At 37.9% G+C, this 22,482-nt stretch overlaps 1 long non-coding RNA gene and 1 pseudogene across 2 annotated transcripts in view; both read right to left on the minus strand.

Moving 5' to 3' along the window:
• Positions 1–21,529, minus strand: part of LOC108892971 (uncharacterized) — a 27,735-nt gene extending 6,206 nt beyond the window's left edge. Inside the window, exons 1-2 of one of the 2 annotated variants that reach the window (XR_007814810.1) lie at positions 21,420–21,529; positions 17,880–17,990 (exon numbers count right to left, since the gene is read on the minus strand). This is a non-coding gene — a long non-coding RNA (uncharacterized LOC108892971). The remainder of the gene's footprint in view (positions 1–17,879; positions 17,991–21,419) is intronic. The other variant, XR_007814811.1, reaches the window with a different exon arrangement.
• Positions 1–22,482, minus strand: part of LOC108873083 (contactin-associated protein-like 4) — a 102,463-nt pseudogene that overhangs the window by 43,945 nt on the left and 36,036 nt on the right.

Below are 22,482 nucleotides of genomic sequence, written 5' to 3' on the forward strand. Positions count from 1 at the left end.
GTAAATATTCAGTATCATGCATAATTAGGTGTCCTCCTGATACACATAAATAACAGACAAGTAGGAGGCATTGAACACCATGACACAAGGTGAATGTGTCAGGACACCAGAATGTATCATTGTGCTTTTGCCACAGCCACTTGGCACAGTAAAACAAGGTCAGCTGTGTTCAAGTCATAGTAATGGTTAACTCAGTTGCACTATTGCCTATTATCCATTATTATCTGTTAATGAGGCAGCAATCGTGAGTATTGTTACCAGCAATATCTATAGTAAACCCTGTGCAGTCATTAACTTACAGTTTGGAGTATTAAAAATGTTTATTTTTCATGGCCAGTAGTGGAAAGTAAGAAATACATTTACTCAAACATTGTAATGAACTGCACTTTTAGTAATTCTGTTTTACTCTTTTACACTTTATTCCACCTTTTACTTCACTGCTTTGATCGCACTAGTTACTTTTAAGATTAAGATTATTTGCCCCATATCTACCAGTGGCAACATTAAAATAATACACCTTAATACATCAGTACCTATTAACCTATTGGGGTATTGCTAATTTTTGAGTTCTTCTTCCACCATTGTCCATATATCGTGAGAATATACAATATTTGCTGAAATAAAATATATTAAAGTTGTTGCTAAAGGGCTCAAGCTGGACTGAAATATATATGAAATATATATATGAATCTCATTTCTGACCAAAATGTTACTTATTCCCTTCATAAACACTCAAATAGATCATCATCTCTGTGCCATCCACTAAAAAGCATATGTCTGTGACTACAGCACACATATGATAATGTACGCAAACACACACATGGTTTTCAGTAGGACATTGTGAGCCAGCTTACCTTTGTAGTGACCCGCTGGTCTCTCTGTTTAGCAAGGTCTACCAAGTTCACACCATTGTAAACCAGGTTTTCCAAACAGCCGTAGAAATTTCTGTTTGACCTGACTGACCCCAGAGAGCTGAGGCCCTGGTCTGCTCCCACACTCATCTGTACAGGGCAAACATGAGCACACGAGATATAGACAAAAAATGGAACAGACATATTGTATGTGTGAGTGCAAGTGCCCATTTTTCTGTTTGTGTGTATCCCACACCAACCCACACACATAAACAAACCTGGTCATGGTCCCAGTGGGTGAATCTTGGTGGGATCTGCACCCACAGTGTGCTTTTGTCCACGGTGAGGTTGAGGTGATTGCTGTGATGCTCCACTGCCACCTGATGCCAGTGCTGGTCGTCTAACAGGCTGCCCAGAGACACGAGATGCCGGCTATCAGGAGAAGAACTCCTGCCTGGAAGAAGAAGAAAACTGACATCTTGAATTTGTTTTTCAAATTAAATAAGATAAAATAAGTTTGAGTGGATGGCTGAAAACTGATATTGAAATCAAATATGTGAGGTTGCTGAATTTTCTCTCTTCTGGTTGTAATAGCTAGATATCTTGAGAGATATATTTAAGCATTTTCCCAGTGTAAAAATAGTGTCTTTTCTTGATTCTTGCAGGTTCCTACTGTTTTATTCAGGTGAAGAACTCTGCTCTGATAACTTATTATACTGTATTTATACTGTATACTGTATTTTTTGAAGGAAATGTAGACATTTCCTCTGTTTTCTTTTCTCTTCGTGAACAGAGTGAGCACCATATCCCAGCTCTCTCCTTATAAACTGGCAGTAACCAGTGTTTTCTAGGTTTTTCTTTCTCGACAGCTGAGAAAGAAGAGAAGGTAGGTGATAACACATAATTAACGCTAAGGGGAGTAGAGAAAGAGGTAGACAGGCATAAATAAATGACAGAGGAAATACTGCTGTTTCTCTGCACTCCCTAAAGTGTTGAGTTTTTGCTGAGACAAAGAGGTGAAGACAGACCTAAATGCAGTTGGCCATTAAATATAAAATAGGTATTGTAAAGCAGACAACGTTGTCTGCGTGGGAAAAGAGACAATGACAGAAAAAGAGAGACAGACAGAGACCAAGACCGAGTCAAACGTGTCCAGTCATCAATCATCATTGATCTATCAGACAGATATGTGGCATAACAGAGGGAGACACTAGAGAGAGGGAGGGAGAAAGATATAGACAGAGGGGGAAAGACTGAAGTGTACTCAATCATCATTGATCAGCAGACTGATGTTTGCACATGGCAGAGAGAGAGAGAGAGAGAGAGGAAACATGGAAATGAAGGCAAAGTCAAGTGTGCTTAGTCATAACTGTTACACTGTCTGATCTTCCATTGCAACCTTGTCTCCTAGAAATCACATTTACATACTATTAATTTGCAGCAGCAATTATGTTTTTAAAGAAGCATAAAGCTGTGCATACAATATTGCATTGTTGATTAACATGACAAAACATTTATGATGAAGATGCACAGTACAGTTGCAAAATGTTGATACTGAACATATCAGCATTATCTTCACTGACAATGTAATTCACTTGTTTTCCCACATCATAATCACAACCTATGGCTATGTTTAGGCACTCAAAGCACTTGGTTAAAGGTTGGGAGAGATAAAGGTCTTGGATGAATACTGTAAAAATTGAACAGTGACTTGAAGCACGAGCTGGAACGTTTTTACTTCATTAATATTTAATCCAAAAAACCACAGTCTTTTTCAGAGTCAAATGAAGAGGCGTATCCCAACAGCAATGAATGGCAGAATACTAGATAGATGAACCAATTAGAGTAAATACTAAATGTAGAGAAAGGTTTGGGTATATCAGCACTTTAAAAGCAAAATCGTGGACTGCAATCTATTTATTTCAGTGGAAATAGTGCGAACAGTGAATTTGATCACTGATGTGAAGTTAATTCACATAGAGTGTGACTATAATGAACTTTGACACACCATTGACCAACTGTAAACTGGGACAGAGAACCAGAGAGTCCAAAATGGAGAAAAGTACAGTATTAACTTTGCCTTGCCATCCAATGTTATACAATCCTGCCAGAAAGAGCTTTCCTTTTCATATCCATTTTGCCATGAATGGTACTATTCAAAACAGCAGCCGCAGCATGAAACTCAAGTTACCGTGTCACCAAACCTCCAGCAACACCTGTTTTCTGAGGAATATGTAAATGAATTAGAATTTTTCTTCTCATGTAAACAGGTTTCAAACTGAAATCAACTTTTCAAATGCTTTTTGAAGAAGAAAATGTATCCATCACATATGTAAACATAACTTTTGTTTGTTTTACCAGAAAAATACACAGGACACCTTTATAAATGTTTAGGACAAGGTAATAAAAACCAAATGGTTGTAATGAGGCACAGATTATTTTATACCCTACAGATATGTTGTTAAAACTCTTAAGGTGAATGTTTTTGTTTCAGTTCCAATTAGCTTTAGTTGCAAAGAGGATCCATCATCCACAATGATAACATTTATTCTGTAAGCGCCCTACATGCCTTGGGGACTTCAAGAAACTTTTCAGAGCTTCCATCTGTCAATCAGGTTCACTGAGGTCATCTTAATTTTTGGTAAGGTTTCTAAGGATTCATGTAGCTTTCTTCAAACCCTCTGAACTTCTCGTGCTTTATGACATGAGAAGCTGCGAAAATTTCCTCAAAGCCTTTTTACTTTTTACAGTGGAGGCTCCTGTGTTAGATCATTCCAGACAGCTCCCCATGGCAATATCACCTAATCATCTTCTGTCTGCTTATGCATTACAGCTCTTCGCTGCGACTCTAAATCTAATTTTGCTGGAAGACATTGACAGGTCTTATCAGATGTCAGACTGCTGTAATTGTTTCATTTTATTCTGTTCATCTTAAATGATTGAGGCGGCACACGCAATCAGTCAACACAAGTGAAATGTGCAACCTATGAACCACCTCACAGTAAGTGTACAGGAGGACACTGGTGAAATGTTGAGATTTTTAAAAAGTTTTGCCAAAAAGAGAAATAAGGAGAAAATGGTAATAGTTCTAGTTTTTTCTACTGCAGGTCATTTTAAGATGTAGAAAAAATAGTAAAAATTTAACTTGATTGCTTGCTGGAAACAAGCAGACACTGTAATTGTTTTTTTCCTGTTCATTTTTATGACTGTGATATGTGTGAATTAGCAATTTTTAAACTTCAGCACCAATCAGCAATCTCTAGACAAATCCATGAAAACAACTCTAGGAGGAAACTGAAACAAAGTTTGATGTGACATGTTTGCAGAATCCATATAAACACTTGGATTTGTTTGAGACATAGAACAAGCGACTGAATGCAGGATCATTTCAGCCTTATAGGCTGTACAGCTTATCAGCTTGTCATTGTGAGTCAAACATCACCTCTGTGTTACTGTAATGAGTCAGTTGTGGGCTGTAAAATAAAGTATAGCTGGCTCTGCCTGACACAAGTGCGTTGCTTCTCTGATGAAGGCTAAGCTGTTTATTTACAACACTGAACACAACTGAGAGACCTTCCAATAAATCACTATGGATAGAGAAGAATAACAGGATAAGTCAATAGTGCAGTACAGCACAACATTAGCTGTGACAACTGAGGTGACAGACTGTATCCAGAATGAGTCATCATCTGTGTCCAACAGACATCTGTAGACACAGGACAACAGCTACATGACAGGAATAATTTAAATATTTTTCACCTGGAACATCGGATTATATATGTGCTGAAAAAGATCTCAGTTCTTTCATTAATTTGCTAGACTCTTGGTTTACTCTTGAGAAATGTTAAAAACCAAAATAAAATAAAATAAAATAGAACAAGACAGGACCAACACTTTTGACACACTTTTGGTGTTCTCTGTTGTGCTCTGTCTTACAGTCCATTATGACATGATGGCGACTCCAGCAGGAATATAACCTCCAGTCCAAGTAGTTTCAGTATGACCACAAATCAATCTTCTCTATTTCAACCGCTTCTACATGAAACTCTGAGCATCACAGGCAGCGCCTGTCTGCTCCTTTGGGATAAATTTGAGCCCTTTCAGCTTCAGGTCATAAGTTAACCTCATGGATGAAGAAAGCCATTCACATTTACTCTGCCTGCTACGAACTTGCACAAAACTGAAAGAGATGACCTCGCCATCCCCAGAGTTCACACATATATACATATATATAAACTGTATTCTGCCTTGTGTGGAGAAATGGCCCATTTGAGAGGAAATTAGTTTTTAATCTTGAAATTGAGCTCAAAGAGAGTTTAATATATGCATGAATGTCAGCAAGGCAACTCTGTTCTTTAGCTAACTGCAGTGCAAGGACTTCACCTGCGTATCATTCTACATAATTTATATCTGGGCTGCTTTTTTTATTGTATAGGAAAAAAACCTGAGTTTTATCTTGTCTGTCTTTCTGACACATTCTCCATTCTTCATTTTAAAAAGCTCAACCAGAAGGCACAAGATTAGTGAACACTGATCTCTGGTATATTTACTTTCACACAACATCCCTGGGGTAAAAAAAAAGAGAACTGAGCCTAATTATGAGCCAGGGAGCTACAGAACTATATTCTGACATTTTGATGAATGTATTGCAATGAGGAAATGAGATGCTTTTGGAGAGAGTACATACATTTTAATAAGCTGGTGTATTCATTCAAACAGTTTGGATGGCTCCTGGCAAACAGAGTGGAACTAAGAGTCTTCTGTTAAGTGCTGCTGAAGCTGCTTAGTGTACACAGGGGAACAAAACCCTCATAATGGGTTGTTATGGCTGGGGCCAGACTCATACTCACTGATGAGAATCTAATGCAGGAAAAGGTGAAAATCAGTTAATTACCTTTGTTAAGTTAAAGTTAAAATTCTTAAGTTTTAAGGGTGCACAATGGCCTGAACAGGAGAAACTAGTATTGCATCTTCAGCACCATAGAGCAATGCACTGGTGGGAAGGGAGAGACATCTAAAAATACAATTACAATTGTGTGCATGTTGAGAGTTATATTGTACATTGGTCCATATAAAATGGAAAAACTGTCTGACCTCTCAGTCGTGACAGCCTTTCAAAATCACCAAGTAATTTGGCATCATGTACAAATGTAGGACAGGCTCTGTTCTTTATCCATATGTGCCCTAAATGAATGATGAGGCTGACTAGCTAAACTTGGCACTTACATACCCAAAATCCATCAGTGTGCAAGAAGGAAGTTACAGGTTGTGAGAAAACACATACAGCTACAAAATCAGACTCAGACCACAATTCAGAAACAAATCACAGAGGGCTGTTTCTGACAACTCTTCCCCCAACTTGAGCAAGTAATGTTAGTATAGCAGCAAAGAAGGGGATGATAATGCAACACAATTAACCTTGTTGTCACTTTTCCAAGACAGTGGTATGTTTCATTTTTCTACCGTCATAGGGCAGTAAAAGCAAAAACAGGAAAATTGGTTTCTTAAATTATTTTATCATGCACGCACATACAGTATACAAACACTTACCAACGTGCTATTTGGTCTACATTAAAATAGATAATGGTGGGTGTGCTTACTTGCTGAAATTGTGACATTTGTTTTCACTCAACTGTTCTGTTGTTTCAGAAAGCTGAAAATGCAGAGGTAGAATGTGAGAGCAGTGGGGAGTAACAATAACTTTTTCCATACAACCAAGATAGTACTAGTACTACAGACCAGGAGCTGTTTCAGTATGGCTGCTGTCCTGCTACACACTCCAGACCACTATTTAGAGATGGATCCATCCTTTACTTATGTATATTGAAATCATAAAAGTAATAGAAGTAATAGGAGAGTGGAAGCTGCATAAACCATAAAACACAAGCTCAGCAGTTTAGATGCAACTGAAAGAAGAATAATAAAACAAGGTGGCACATGAACACAAAGCCTTTCATTAGAAATTTTTCTTTAATTCTTATCTGAATTGTAAGTATTTTACCACCACTTTAATCAGCAGCATGAAAAATTTTCTAAATCCAAAAGAAGATGAGCTCAGCCACAAAAAAAGATTGTGCATTGGACTTCCATAGGGTTGGAGACTTACAAGAAATGGATTAAAAAAGAGTGGTCAGCAAATATCCTGACTTTTAGTCCCTAGTGTGGGCCAAAAACATTATATCATAAATTTCCCATAATGCCACTGAATTGCCATTGAATTAACATTATACAACTAATTTCAAAGGCTGAAGAGTACTCCTCATGATGAGTACCCTGATCTTAATGTGTAAGTGGAGTGGAATACCCCTTTAATTCACAGTACCAAAGCAAATCTAGCACATACAGTAAGTAGATAGCACCGGCATAAGAACAGAAACTAGTGGTCAGCAAACACCATGATATTGTCCACCACTACATTGCTGAAGCAGCCACTAAGGTTTGGAAACCTCACAGCTTATTGAGACATATTGCCAAGCACCAAACCACAGACTAATCAGAGCAAAGGAATGTACACAAGCAGTCAATACTTGGCTTGGTGACATACAGTAATCCCCTGTCTCTCATTAAAGACTAAACCATTAAAGAGGCAGTCTGCAGAAACTAGCGTTATGGCTTCTATTACAACAATTACTAAGTTAGCTGCATCACTTGCAAAGTTTTCTTAAAGGGAGAACAACCTTGACAACATCTGAAAATAAATTGAGGTCATTTTGCTTGTTCAACAAAAAAACATAACACTGTGTCTGACCAGTCAAATCAGGCCTGTTTTATAACGTAACACATCACTCAGCAGACTTTGAGCAATCATGACATTGTGTGTACCAGGATTTCAGAATTGTACCTTTTCTGAGGACGAGGAGAAGCTTTCCTTTCTTTAACTCCAGGGTGAGGCTGTGCTCACTCAGTCCCTCTGCATGCAGCAGTGTCCCAGAGTTTCTCAGGGTTTTAAATTTCAGAGAGATGCTTTCCCTGGCCATCTGCCTCAGCCTGGGGCTCAACCTGTAGAGAAGGCTGCTGTGGCCATCGAAGCTCACCACATCAGAGTCTACAAAACAACAGAACCATATGTTTATACAACAGTTATTTTGCATAGTCAAAACAGTCCTTAAATGTCCTGTCTGTAGACTTTTCAGCTCAATATGTTATAACCACATTTATTGAAATATTAGTACATTTTTTTGTACACCAACCAAGATCATTGCCAAGAGGACTAGCAGCTGCACTGACAGCATTTAATGGCAACCAGGTTATATTCTGAAATATGACAGATTTGTTATTAGTTTGCTTTATGGCATAGAGAAAAGAATAGATTTACTGCACTAAAGAGTTTACTGTGTTTTAAGTGCAAACAAAGGGAAATGTCTTAACTTAAAGGCGACAGAAATGAAAGACAGACTCTTGGAACACGACTTAAAAACAATTATCTGGTAATGCAAGTTGTGGAAAAGGTGGTTCACCAAAGTTTCATTTCTCCCACGTCCTTGAAGATCAGCAAAGTTATTTTCCCTCACAATTTGGGCTGTTTCTCAGAACACATCTTATTAAATCTTAACTTTGTATACTATTTAGTGGTGGGATTACTATTTGAAATTATCTTAACCATTACCTTGAATAAAAAAGTTTCTGAACCTTTTAGCTTTCATGTCTTTCATTAAAAAACACATTTTTAAAAATTATTTTTATGTTACTTTTGATTTTAATATTTGTAATGTTTTTCCACATTACCATTTACTTTGTTATTCTGAATGATAAAACATCTGTGTAGTTGTAATTGCAGTATTATTATATAAATATTATTATGTATTTTCTTTCAAGTTAATGCATGTTTTCTCTGAGAAAAGTAAGCTGGGTAAGTGATTACGCATAGACATAATGTAGACAGTCTATAGAGAAACTGGTCTTTAAGCAAAGGTCTGAATATGAGAAGCAGATTACAGACTATGAGGCATCAGTCATGCTACTCTAAAGAAAATGATACACTACTGTTGCCCATCTTGGTGGTGAGTGTTCCTGTGCTGACTCTACAAATCTGCCGCCTACAGTGTCTCTATTGAAGCATCAAATTAGAAATGTCACCTAGGATGCATCAATTATTGCATTCAGTGCGTCTGGACCTTTCCTGCTGACTGTGATGCTGGAAACAGCTCAAACTCCAAATTTTAAATATTCAAAAGTCAAAAGTTTCTTTTTCTTCACCTTTTGGATGAAATGAGGGAGTTCCCAGCATCTTCACAGTCTAAAACCCATTTCTTTGAGCTGTAAACAACTGTTTAATCAAACTGAACCAACAGACAAGCACACACGTTTGTGCCAAGTCCATTCTTCCAAAAATAACTGATTCTTGTACACGGGTCACAAAAACAATGTATTTTCACAACATTTCATGTATTAAGTTTTTTTAGTTCCTTGTGTTTTGATATGCTATTTTATTTATGCTGCATTATGGTTTACAAATGTCTTAACTTTTGGCCTTCTCTTTTAAGCATGAGGCATTTTCACACTCAAATTTGCATTGTGTGTGTTTCGGGGCAAAGAAGAACTGGCTCGACTTCTCACTGACATACAACTTCTGCCTGTAGTCATATAATGAAACCTTCTCTGCCAAACAGCAGACACAGGAAGAGGCAAACTTTCTGTTACTGTCATGGTCACAGCTGTTGTGTCCTCTCCTGCCTCCTCTGTCCTCGCTTCTTCTCTTCCCGTGACGTTTTTGGTTTCTCTGCGCATTCCTCACCTGCACAGCAGGTGGGCTCCGTCTGTTACACGTGACTCATTCCACACTAACCCTGGTCCGCTGGTCTGCTGCCTCCTTCCCACCTGCTCCTCATCTATATATGTATATATTGTGTACATATAATGTGTATTATTGATTTTTACATGCACATAAAAAAATCTGATGGAAACATGCCTTTTGAATCTCATTAAGATACTGTCATGTTTCCAGTTCATGCCTGTAAGTGATACCTGTAAGAGATGAAAAAAAAACAGAACTGACTGTAAGGACATCCATAGGCCTCCAGTCTGAGTCCGATCCGACCATTGGGATTCCAGTCCAGGGGGATCAGGCGAACATAGCGTGCGATCACTGGGTGCTGAAGCTTGTGCTGGACCACACTGTCTGCATTAGTGTTACCTGGAAAGGCCTGGAAAAACACATCCACAGCAGAAAGTAAACTAGTTTTCTTACTTTCCATAAATGCATCTATCCTTCTTTTGCTTGTGAGACATCATAAAGAAGCAACACAAAGATGTCTATGAAATTTCTCCCTCTGGATCTTTATTGTAGTAAAGCTTACTACTAAGTGAACATGTTCTTTCATCTGTTCATTGAAGTTGAACTGCAATCCCCAAGGCCTCTGTGAGAAGTGGTACATTTGATTTTCCTCTTAATGAAGGGAATATCGTGGAGATAGGGTGAATGGTTCCTCAATCAGGTAGAAAATTAGAATTGTGAAGCACTAGGTGTAGTTTCATATGTATTATACGTTTTGGTAAACACCTGGTCCATGGAGAATAACATTTATTAACCTCTGTGATCCTAGCACAGTGTTTCTGGATTTTTTTTCCCTTTAAGCTTCAATTTGGACCTGATCTTATGCCCTTTTATCAACTTTGCTTATAAACCAAATACATTTTCCCTACTTTTAGTCTATTATTTTATTATATCAGATGTTTCTTTCTTTCTGTTGCTTTTTACAGTGGCACAGAAGTAAAAAATAGTTCCTCATGTAAACAACATTTTGTTTGATTGTGCCCCTGTCTGAATCTTAATATCTTTGTGAGTCATGTCTGTTCCTCCTAAATTAACTCTAGTTCAGATTTTTGTCTTGATTTTCTTCTCTCTTCTTCTCTTTCTTTGCTCAGCTTGTTTTTAATTTATATGCACATGAACTCAACCTACAATTAAAGAGCAGAATTTCAACACTGTTAGGAAGTAAGGGGGCTGAATGATAGCTTAGTGAGCGATGTCTTTCTTCAGATGGAGGACATCCACCTGGCTAAAATGTCCTTGAACAAACCACTCAATCTCTGCAAGCTCCAGTCTGCTGCACTGTGGCCAATCCTGACCCCTAGCCTCCCTGTGGAGGTGGGCAAGATAAAAAGTCTCTAAAGGATCAATACTTATGACAAAAAGTTCTATCTGATGCTGGGGCCATAAATAAGTCTGAAAGTTAACATAGGAGATTAGATTTCCATAGAGGAGGAAGCAAAGATCTAGCACATCCGCATATCTACATCCCTGTGGGCTGCTGTGATGCTTCCTCCTATGCAACCTCCAGAAATGACCATTTCCTGCTCAGGAGGCCGAGGAGAACAGTGTAGTTGTGTACATGTAGTTGAGCCTCTGGCTTTTGAAATATGACCTAAATTGAGGTATTAAATCCTCCAGTGACAGACAATGATTGTAGAGAGAGAAGGAAAGGGAAAAAAGAGTGCAGGTTTGAGAAACAAACTGTCTTCAGTACCGACCTTTGAGGGAACAGAGAGGGAAAGTTAGTGTAACTCATTTGCTCTGTTGTACCATTCACTTTTACTGACCTCCTTTGTGAGAGTAATGGTTTGCAAACAGTTACAAGACAAGAATCAATGGCACAAATATGTCTTTCAGTCGAGAGAGAAAAACTTGAGATGTGGTGTGACCATCGCTTGAATCAAAAATCAAAGTGAAAGTTTAGAAACATCATATTATGAAATATTAGGAGTGGAACAGCTTCTCTGCTTTATTTCACTGTGTGAGGTTTGATCAGGTCTGACTGACAGTACTGGCAACCTACACCAACAACTGTCATCACATTTAGATTCAAATACTGCTAAACTTTGGTTGTTGCACAGGAACATGTGGCATCATCTTCTGCCATCTGAATGCAAACTACTTTAAACCAGAGAGAAAAGCACAGACTCACTCAGAGTTAGAAACTGATTGAGAAACCAGGTTTTAAGGATCTGTAACATTTCCATCTTATTTTAATGAGAAAAAAATAGAAAACACAGAAAACAAATGACCAATTTAAACCACTCCTGGTAAAGATCCATGCATCTAAAACAGTTAAGTAAATGTATCCCGTATGTATAATCTCAAACTTCACACCTACACAGTCTGCAGCAAGTTTCTAGCTGTTCCCATAGAGCCTGTATTTGCATTTCAAGATGATGCTCATTAACAGAATCTGCGGCTTCACCTGTCCTCTTGGGAAATCTAGGATGTACTTCCAATCCCCTTACTTCCATTAACTCTTCAGGATGCTATACTCCCTGGTTAGAAGAATATACAGTATATTACCAACACCATCTGCCCTTTCACACTTTTGTAGCAGATATGAAGAGAGAAAGCAGAGAGAACATGAGAGGGGAGGAGAAAATTAGCAAACAAGAGAGCATTACACAGCCTCACTAACTCTAGCCTCTAAGCTTAAAGGAAAGAGAAGTCCTGGCAGAACTGTGACTGATGAGGCAGCTCAGCAGTCGACTCTGTTCCCCGAAAGCCATAATAAACTAGGCTGACTAATATGTGGAGCTTCAGAGGGACTTTTGAGACATGCTGTGGATTTATCTCGATTTATGCTGTGTGAAATCAACAAGCTTTTAAGCTGTGAGAAGCCCTTTTCTGTTCACTCTCTGAAAACTCTCAGCCTGACATTAGGTTTACCCTCACTGTGAGAGACTTACCTCTCATCAACTTTAAACTGAAGCTGTTTGTCACACCATCACTGTAATAGGGAGGATTTTCTGTCTGTACCAGAAGATGTGAGGTAATGCTCGACTGCTTCTACTTACTATCTCAGCACGGGGTTTTCCTTGCCAAACTCACTGTCCTGATAAATCAGTCATACTAATACACAGCTGTCGGTGTAATTCTATACAGTGCACTCACTCCTATATTGTCCTCCTGTCGATATTGTTTCCAGTTGTGTCCTGTGTCACTGAACATCAACAGGTAGGCCGTCAACCAATCAGAGCTGCCATACCGGCCTTGTGTGGCAACAGCAGTGATTTGTGTTCGCCCTCCCAGGTCAACCTCCAATGACTGATACCTGTCTGAACTCAGAGGAGACCAACCTCCAGCACCTGGGCAGGGAGAGAGAGAAATACATTTGAATGATCCAAAGAATTAAATGCTGACTTTTATTTCTCAACATAAAAATCATAATGAACAAATGCTGATAATAGCATTAAGTGTAGGACACTTTTCTTAAGAAGATCGCTGAAAAATCAAAGGGGAATAAAATTAATTAATACATATCAACAAACACTTGGCTATGGAAAGATCTGCTGAATCCGTTAAATACTATCACTACATTGACAAGAACAAAAAAGTTTTCAGATAAATGCAAATTAATACAGAGTTTTCAGTTGTTTCTTAAAAGAAGACAAATCTTACTAAACGTCTTTCATCAGACACATATTTTTCCATAGTTTAAAAGCCCTGAGCACAAATGCTTTTACCGTCTTTCTTTGATGTTTACTTTGGAACAGTCAAAAGAGTTTAATCTGTAGCTTAAAGATTGTTCTGTACATAATATAACCTCCAGCTGAGACATTTATGACAGACACCGCAAGCCTTATGCAATATTAAAAGTGTCCAGTTCATAGCAGACCTTCATATAATCTGAGTACCAGTGCAGAGGAGCATAAAATGAAGATGCGGTAAATAATTAAAATACCAAAAGGTGCATGAGTGTGTGTTTGTGTGCATTTGAAAGTGCTGAGTCACACCACCATGTGACATTTTACTGCCAGAACACCATCCTATACTCCTGTATTTGTACTTCTACTATTATGAGACATAATGCATTCCTTAGACCCTAGATAGCCCTCGGTCATCAGCACTTCTGGATCTTATTTTACTCTCCTTTCTTATAATCAATTCCTCTAAATCCTTAAATTTCCCTCAGCTTAGATGCCTAACCTATGGAGTTTTTGACCACTAGCAGCAGTTTTTACAAGTGGTTCCCCATTTTGTTTGGGTCACGAATGAGAACGTGCACACATCCTACCCTTGGTTTTACGCTATTTTGCTAAAGCACAGAGAGAACTTTAAGCAAGACAATATGGATGTAAATAATGCAGGATTTGAAATGCTTCAAAATTGCAAATATTTTATGAAGAAGCAAACTTGTTTGTTGCACTTCAAGGATACAGGCAAGTTACAGTTTACACTGAATGTAAACATAAACTTTTGTTTGTTTAGAAAAGAAAGAAAACTCTACATCTCAGCTTATCTCAGCTTAAAATATCCCACCTGCCCTGAAGCACGAAGTATGGAAATGGTCATCACGATGATAGAAGTATTATTATATTATCATATCACTTAACAGGCCATAATTCACAGTGATAACAGAGCAGTTGAGATGTTTTTGTAACTTTAGATGACTGCCCACTTTTGAGTGATTTTGAAGACATTTCCAATTATTAATTACATTCACAGACTGTAATCAGTGTCAAATTTGGTCTGACTTTTTTACAACGCTTGTCTGAGCTTTTCTTACACTTTATGGCAAGTTGTCAACCTGTCTCCTCTGTGGTTCTTCAGCTCCTGTGTGCGGACTTGTACACGGAGACGCATGTGAAACAGGAAGTGGGGAAAGAAACATGAACATAAATTATATTTTAATTTTTATTGCTTATCTTGGGAGGCCAGGGTGGGACAATGGTAGGTGAAACACTGCAATATAAACTGCAAATTTAACATGTTCAAAACTCTAATATATACTAGACAGATTTTCAAGTTTCAAGTACTAAATATCAATAAATATCAGTTTCAGTAGGGAATTAATTCATCAGGTATATTGTTAACAGGCAGTAAAAACAACATGCATAATAGTGTGTGCGAAAGCATCTGTGACTACTCAATCACTTATTTAACTTTGCCGTCCATGGCTTGTGACTTCCTGATAAGCATTTACTGGATAGAGCACTTTTCATTTATATAATAAAGAAACAGGCTTGGTTTTCAGTACTCTCATTGCTTAGTGTCATTGAATTTAATGTATGTCCTCCTGAAAAGTCTATGATTTGCACAGAATTACTAGGTTTAAATGTACTGCATTTGTAGGCAATTTATTAAATAACCACCAGCAGGGCCAGTGGAGCAGAAGCAGCAATTTTGATAAATGGTATTTAAATTTTTAAACGCACTGTGATCACAATTTATATGTGACTGCAGCATTTGTCAAATTATTTTGATTGGATTAGCTTTTTGTGGAAAAATGTGACAATGTTGGTGACATCTATGTCTTGCTTTCAGTCCTTTCACTCAGATCCATATCACAGTCAGAAATTTTTAAATCCTACCCATTGGCGCTTTAATTTATGATTCAAATAATTTGAGCTTCGATAAAAGAAAAACATGCATCTGGTATTAAATAAGCTTTAATGAGTAATCAGTGATTGATCACAGATGTCCCAGACGACCAGTTAAGGAATCTGAGTAAAATTTGCATTCTTAATGCTGCTATCTCATAGGTTAACGCACAGGGTAATAGTGCAACAAGACTACAGCAGAGTGTTTTGAGGAGGCAAGAATCACTTAGTGTTTCTCTTAAACAGAGCTCTGTGTGTGACTCTGCTCATTTTGCTTGTAAATTAACTCTGAATGAAGCGGCTCCTCAGAGAATGACTATGGAAGATGAGGAACATTAGCAGCAGCTGGAGGAGGAATAAATGAGCAGGGGTTTGATTTCTACACAGAACAGCTGGGATTCAGGAATTAAAGTAGTTTTTAATCTTTACATCAATGAAGCATTTTGTTAAATTGTGAATTACTATTGAAGTGTGTGTTGTTGCTTTCAAAACTGAATGAGATTTATTGATCAGTCTAAACTCCATACAGTTTAGGAGGAGAGTTGATAAGGCATTGTAACCTGAAAGGTCTTACTGTTAACAAGAAATCATTAACAAGGCTCATGATTAGCTCAAGATCTAATGAGCTAAATCTCACAAATACAGAGGAGACTGCAAGATTTTGTTTGAGGGAACACTCAAAGCCATCTAACATTTCATCTCAAAGTGGTGGTTATACTGGCTCTATGTCTTCCCTGTCCATGTTTAGTATGTATGGCACACTTGGTAAAAAATGATGCTGGCACTGGCGCAGTACTACATCTGTTTTTCATTCACCATAATGTCTTCTTTGTTTTTGTGCCAGATAAAATACATGTATGTACAACATCAGATGCTCGTCTTCAGTGTCCTTCCTTTCAGTGTCCCTCGTGTTTCATTAATTCATCTCTTTCCCTCTCTGCTTTTCAGCTGTACAAAAAAACTAACTTATGTTTTGACACTAAAATGCATCTGATCTTTCTTTAGAAGCAAGTGATTCTCCTTTATGCAGATCAAACTCAGATCAGTAAACAGACTGAGCAGGTTGACTGAAGTGAGGGAACACAGCGGGTGTGTTGGCGCACAGCTTTTGCCATCAAACACACCGAGGAAACAGCAACCCGTGGGCTGTGCTTCCTGCAGTCTCCCAGGTGGTGAAAATCATTCAGATCCTCTGCTGTGTCGAAGACAAAGACATCACAGTGCTTCTATCCGATTCTTGTCTCTGGTGTGAGTGTAAACCAGTAAACCAACTCTCCATGCCAAAATGCACCTAAAACGGGTGCATTTTCCCATACCTCACTTTATCAGCACAGTTTTTTACACTCATCAACTTACTTGTCAGTTATTTTTTTGGACAAAAGTCGACTTTGTGATGTCGACTTATCTAATATATTCACCTAAAAACTGAGCAAAAATGAGGCAATAACCACTGTACCTTCCTCTGACATTATCTGTCTGTTTGTCCATCATTCACCCTATGAGGTGTCTATCAGTTTGTGTGAATCCAACTAAGACTTCTTTTGATGTTGTGTGCAGTGTGTCCTGCAGGGAAGTGAATCATGAGGTGAGTACATCAGACCAGAAACAGGGGGGAGTTTCCTTTTACAGCTTCCTTTATCTGCACAACCGGTGCAAACACTGGAGATAAAAGGGAAAAAGGAAGGAAAAGAAAAGAAGACTTGAATGCAGCAATAACTTATTGATGTTAAACTGCTAAATTTTATATGAGTATTGCTGGGGAGACATGGAATAGTTAAAAGATCACACTGTGCTCTAACTGACATGTAACAAGCCTGGAGGATTGTCTGTTTCTATGGACAGTAACATATAACCCCTTGATGATGAGTCAAATATTATGTCAAGTTAATTCTTAATTTACCTCCAACTAGAAAACCTTAACATCGGTATATACTCTTTAAACATAATATGAGATGTCAGCATTCTGGGGTTTAAAGGGGGAAAACCCTGTTTGAAGCTATCAGTGAGGTGTCTTTGGGCAGTTTGTGTGCATAACTCCAAAGTGCACTCATGAAGTATCTACAGTGGGAGGCCATGGTTGTTTTGGGAAGTGCATAAAACATGTGAATATATTCTATAAATATGGAGAGGATACAGCTGGAAAAGATCATCTTTAAGTTGGGCAACTGAAATATATACTCCTCAGATCTTTTTAGAAGAGGTAAAATGAATCCAAAACAAACCCGCAGAAACACAACCTTCATACTGGATTATCCCACGCAAATGGCTAACCAAACAAGTGTCTACTTACACACTGCTGGAAACAGCGGCCCACAGTGTAAAGCAAAAAGGTAAGTAACTAAAAGGTGCAGAGTTTTTCTGTTTACCGCACTGTGATTTGATTATGTGTTCATGTGAAAAGCATTACCTATCTTGTAGCCAGTACACTATTTCCTGACCTTAAGGCCTAAGATGTAACAACGTTCTTCTTAAATATTGATGAGTAAGACCACAAACATAGTGTGGAATGTGTTGCTTTAATTGTGTCGGCCCAGTATTTACTGGATTTGCCATTGTCAGCTAAGACAGATGCTACCCAACAACCCTGCTAATCAATATTTCATAGTTAAACAGTTTGGGGAGAGTCCCCTGCTAGAGTAAATGTGCAAGTTTGTGTAGTACAATACCCCACCACACATATTTATGAACCAAAAACACATGAGAGCTGACAGCGGTTTGGTAGCTCACCATCTCTCCGGTTCAGCTTAGCAAAGCCTGGTCCGTGGCTGCTAGACAATTGTGAGGAGCTCCTGAAGGATGATGGCAGCAGATTAGACACCAGTGGACTGTGACACACCTCTGTGAATCACAGAACAGGAAGAATGATTAAAATTGCAACATAATTTGCAGGAAACAAGATACTGTTGAAAACTTTGAGTCTTCCTTGCACAGTCAGTTGTCTCACAATAAAAATGCTCCTTTCAATTCCAGTCTTGAAAATGAGAATATCTAAGATTAATGGAGCCTAATCTTCAATTATTAGGCCTCATATTAGCCTTGTGTAAGTAGTTTATTTATTGAGTTTTTTTACTATAATGAGAAATTGCGGGAGAATTAATGCATCTGTCCTAACTGCTTGAGCAGTCACATTAATGAGACAAACTGGCCATTGGTGGACTGGATCGGTGACGTCAGAGGAGGCTTTTCATACCTCATGTGGTTAAAGACATTATTACATTGATGTAGCGTATATACTACATGTCAACACTTTTTTCTCCCTTTTGTAATGGACTACACTTTAACTTTGTGTTATGGAACAATTCAAATGCATGTTGAGACAAAGAAATCTTACAGTAGGCTCATACTTGTAGTATTCATAAAAATATATACATTTATAGCATTCATGTTTAACTTATTAAATTTTATTGACTTTTTCTTGTAATACACCAAACTACAAACTTAAAAGTTATCAGCTGAATCCCCCCTTTGTTAATGGATGTTTCAGTGAGAGCCAAATATCTCTGAGAGCTAAGCCATCCCTTATTAGCTTTACTTTGTTTAGTTGACATTTTATCAGACTTGGCCTCACTACTTTGATATTGGATTTCCGCCCATCAAGGAAACTTACACAGAAGGTTTGACTTTGGTCTCTCTTTCATGGGACACTGATTTTTTGTTTGCATGATGCTGCATACAGTCACTTAATGCTACAGTATCAGCCACAGACTATGTTTATGGGTTAAAAAGTTATTTGGTGAGTCTCTAAAAATCTAAAATACCACCTTATTTGCTGGTTTTTAAAAGTTTACATGACATAGACAGTTCAACAGGGGCAAAAGTAATGACATGCCAAATGTAAGATTAGACAGATCAAATATAAATAAGCTTGTTGCTATGATTAAATATGCATATAAATCATCTGAAACTGAGATGTGCTAATTAGTAACAGCTTGAGTACACTGTTGTAATTCTGAGTCTGGAGTTGGTAATTGTAATAACTGAAAGCTTAATTGAAAGCTCCAAGTCAACATTTGTGCTCTTCATCTCCAAATAAAAACATATATGGTTGGGAGTTGGTGCGAGGGCAGATACTGAAGATAACTGCAGATACTGAACAGACTATTTCATTGGAAAAATCCAAGGATGCCACAATGACACGTGAAAGGTTTCCCCTGGCTGTCTGTGTGTGTGTGTGGTCGATTTAAATTAATCAATTAACAGTCTCTGTGCCAGTGATAATTACTGTTTTGCAATAAATCTTTGGGTTTCCTCATCTGTACTCATAAGCCACCATGTGCCATCTAATACATTTTTATCTAAACTTTAAACATCAAGATTTCTATTCATCTCTGGTCCTTGGCAACCATTGGTTGAAGAGATTGGATTTAATTTTACAACACATGAGCTGTGATGGCAGAAAATCTGGAAAAAAAGAAGACCCAATGAACTGGGAAAAACTGAACAAAGGCAGAAGAAGGGCTGAGCATTTTTCACCTCTGAACATATCATCAAACATAAAACACACACATCTGTCACAGTGCGAGATCTTGAGTAGAACATACAGTATAATTACAGTTGGTTCTTTCAAACATAAACAGTGCTTGAGGTTTGATATCAAGATATATCAAGATAATACAGGGATAGGTACTTTGTGTTATGACCCGTTCCTCCAGTGTCTTCTGTTTCTGTTTTATCTTGGAAATTATTCTTATGTGCCTTTGGTTTTAGTCTTTGGTATCCTGTTCCCTTGTGTTTATATATGTTTATATGTTGGCCACTTCCTATCTTATTTTGAAAATTACACTGGCAGAAAGGTATGATTTTACATGACAGCCTCATTGGAATATCAACAAAACTGCTTGACAAACCAACAATGGTGGCTCACCTCTTTTTCTTTCAGTGGTTAGGTTTGCTACACTAATTAATACAAGTGCAGTGAACATTATCTGACAATAACAGAAAAAGATCTTTAACACTGTGCGCACCATAAATTATCTACTGACTTAGAAATAATTTGTCCTCAGATACAGAGGACATTGTGGGAAACCAATATGACAATAGAGGAATTACTGTGTTCATGTGGACGGCTGAAAATGTGGAGGACTTCCAAAATAAAAAACACATTTTCATCACTTGAGTTTGGGTCGCTGAATGAAACCAGTGGGGCACAAAATCCCCTTTCCTTTACTGAAAATAAAGGAAAATGTTGAGCTCCTAACCAATGACCCTGAAATATAATGAAGAAAATCCTGACTCTCAGTCCAAATTTTCTGAGAAGTGTCCCTGTTAATTTCGATTTTCTTCTAATAGTTTAAAAAGATCTGGCCTTGTCAAACTCAGATACGTTAGTGCAGCCTGGGGCAGTTGTTTTTCCATTAGCCAGCCTTAAAATTAAGCTTTTTCTGTGTTAACAATCAAAATTCACCTGTCCACATTTAGTGTGTCCTGTTTTCGCTCTGAAGTTTGACCAGGGCAAAAAAAAAAATAAAAAAAACGTAAAAATATAAACTTTGTAACAGGTGGCAAATTTAGCTTTAGAGTCACTTACATATTACGGCTCGTATATATTTTAAGTTTTATACGGCATTACAATATAAATGTTGAGCTTTCTCTCCAGCTAGCTTTAGCATTAGCTCTCGACTCACTAAAGATCTGCATATGCTAATAACATGCTAATGTTAGCCGCTCAGCTAGTTAGCGGCTATCTAGCTGAGCCGAGCTACGCACAAAAAATACGCAAGTACACTGTTTCCTATTATCATGTTTGGTAACACACACTTACTCAGTGCCTAATGAACTTCTGTTGTCAGCTCTGTTTGTTTCTTATAGCTTGTTTTTAATAGTTTGATGTCTCGTTGTTGCCTCCATCCAAAACAGAATCCACCAGAAACCCTGTGAAACTCACCGTGCTGTTGGTTCGTGTTGTTCTTTTCACCGAGGTATTTTTAAGCACACTTAACATTTTCAAATTCACAGTCTGCCAGTTGTAGCACACTTTTAACATGCTGCGGAAAAAAAAGTACACACTGGACTGAATGTCATGGTTGCTAATGGAGCGTTAGCCCAACAGCCTTTGGCCTTAACAGAGATATTGTGAATCAATAGTCTTCCTCACCATGTCAGCACTCACGCTCAAAGCTCTGCAGGTTTGTGAGCAGTCTAAGCTGAAAAAAAAACCCTCTCAGGACTCTTAGTACCCTGCACATCCATGACATGTGCTTAAACAATTATTTATCCACTAGAGTGAGCTTTACTCTTACACTCTCATTCATCCTATCACCCACGTACCTCTCTACAGCATCCACTTTAAAATGACGCTAAGTCCCCTCAGAATTCATGATTAAATCAAGCTGATGAGCATCTTCCTCCACATCAGTAAACAACATCAATCAGAGGATTTACAGGTTCACAGCTCTTTAAAGGTCCTGGACAGTCAGTTCAGTGCTGTGCAATGTGCATCTGTCAGGGTGATTTTACTATTAAGCCATGTATCACTGAGTAAAATAATCACACCAAGGCCTGTTTGTGCCCTCATACATGAATTGTACTCCTCACAAACAGAAAATTGCAGTGATCTTTTTGCAAACTGGCACAACCTCAATCCACATTTTTTTACATAAAAAGACATTCTATAGTTGTTCTCCTAATGTGACTAACTGATTTATATATCAACATGCAGTTATGAATTATGCCCTTCCCCTGCTACTGATGGAGTCATTAAAGTTTAAATATAGGCTAATATAAGGATTAAAGGAGAAAGAGAGCAAGAGAGAAGCATAAAAATTGCATGTACTGTACATTTACAATATGTATTTCTGGTATTTAGATGTCATCCAGGGTGACATTGAGTGCTTGCACTCTGAGCAAAGCCCTCCATCCCCGCTCAGGGGAAGACACTAGCGGATTTCCATAGACTGCATGCAGAAATGATAACAATAATAATACAAGAATCTTAGAATCTATAATTACGATCATCAGGCTGTGTAAGCACTGCAGTGGGTTGAAAAACAATACAGTACCTTAAATAATTAAGCTGTGAATGTTGCCTCCCACTCCCCAAGACCTTTGTTACCCCAGGAGAATATATATGTGTTGTGCTGTGGTGTGCTATGTTGAATTTCATTTCTTCACATCATTTTTAAACAGATGGCTAAAGAGCAGTGACTTAGCCTGGGATGACTGTGCTAATGATATAATTGATTAAAAGAAATTTGAAAAAGAAACATTTTCTGTCACACTTTGAGGATTTTAGAGACATCAGTTGTCTGACATTAATGGCCACTAATTTGGTAATTTATCAACGTGCATTTTATCAGACTGGTTTTGTTTTTTTTTTCTTCTTTTTTTCCCC

This window comes from Lates calcarifer, linkage group LG16_LG22, assembly GCF_001640805.2.
Source record: "Lates calcarifer isolate ASB-BC8 linkage group LG16_LG22, TLL_Latcal_v3, whole genome shotgun sequence".
Lineage (NCBI taxonomy): Eukaryota > Metazoa > Chordata > Actinopteri > Centropomidae > Lates > Lates calcarifer.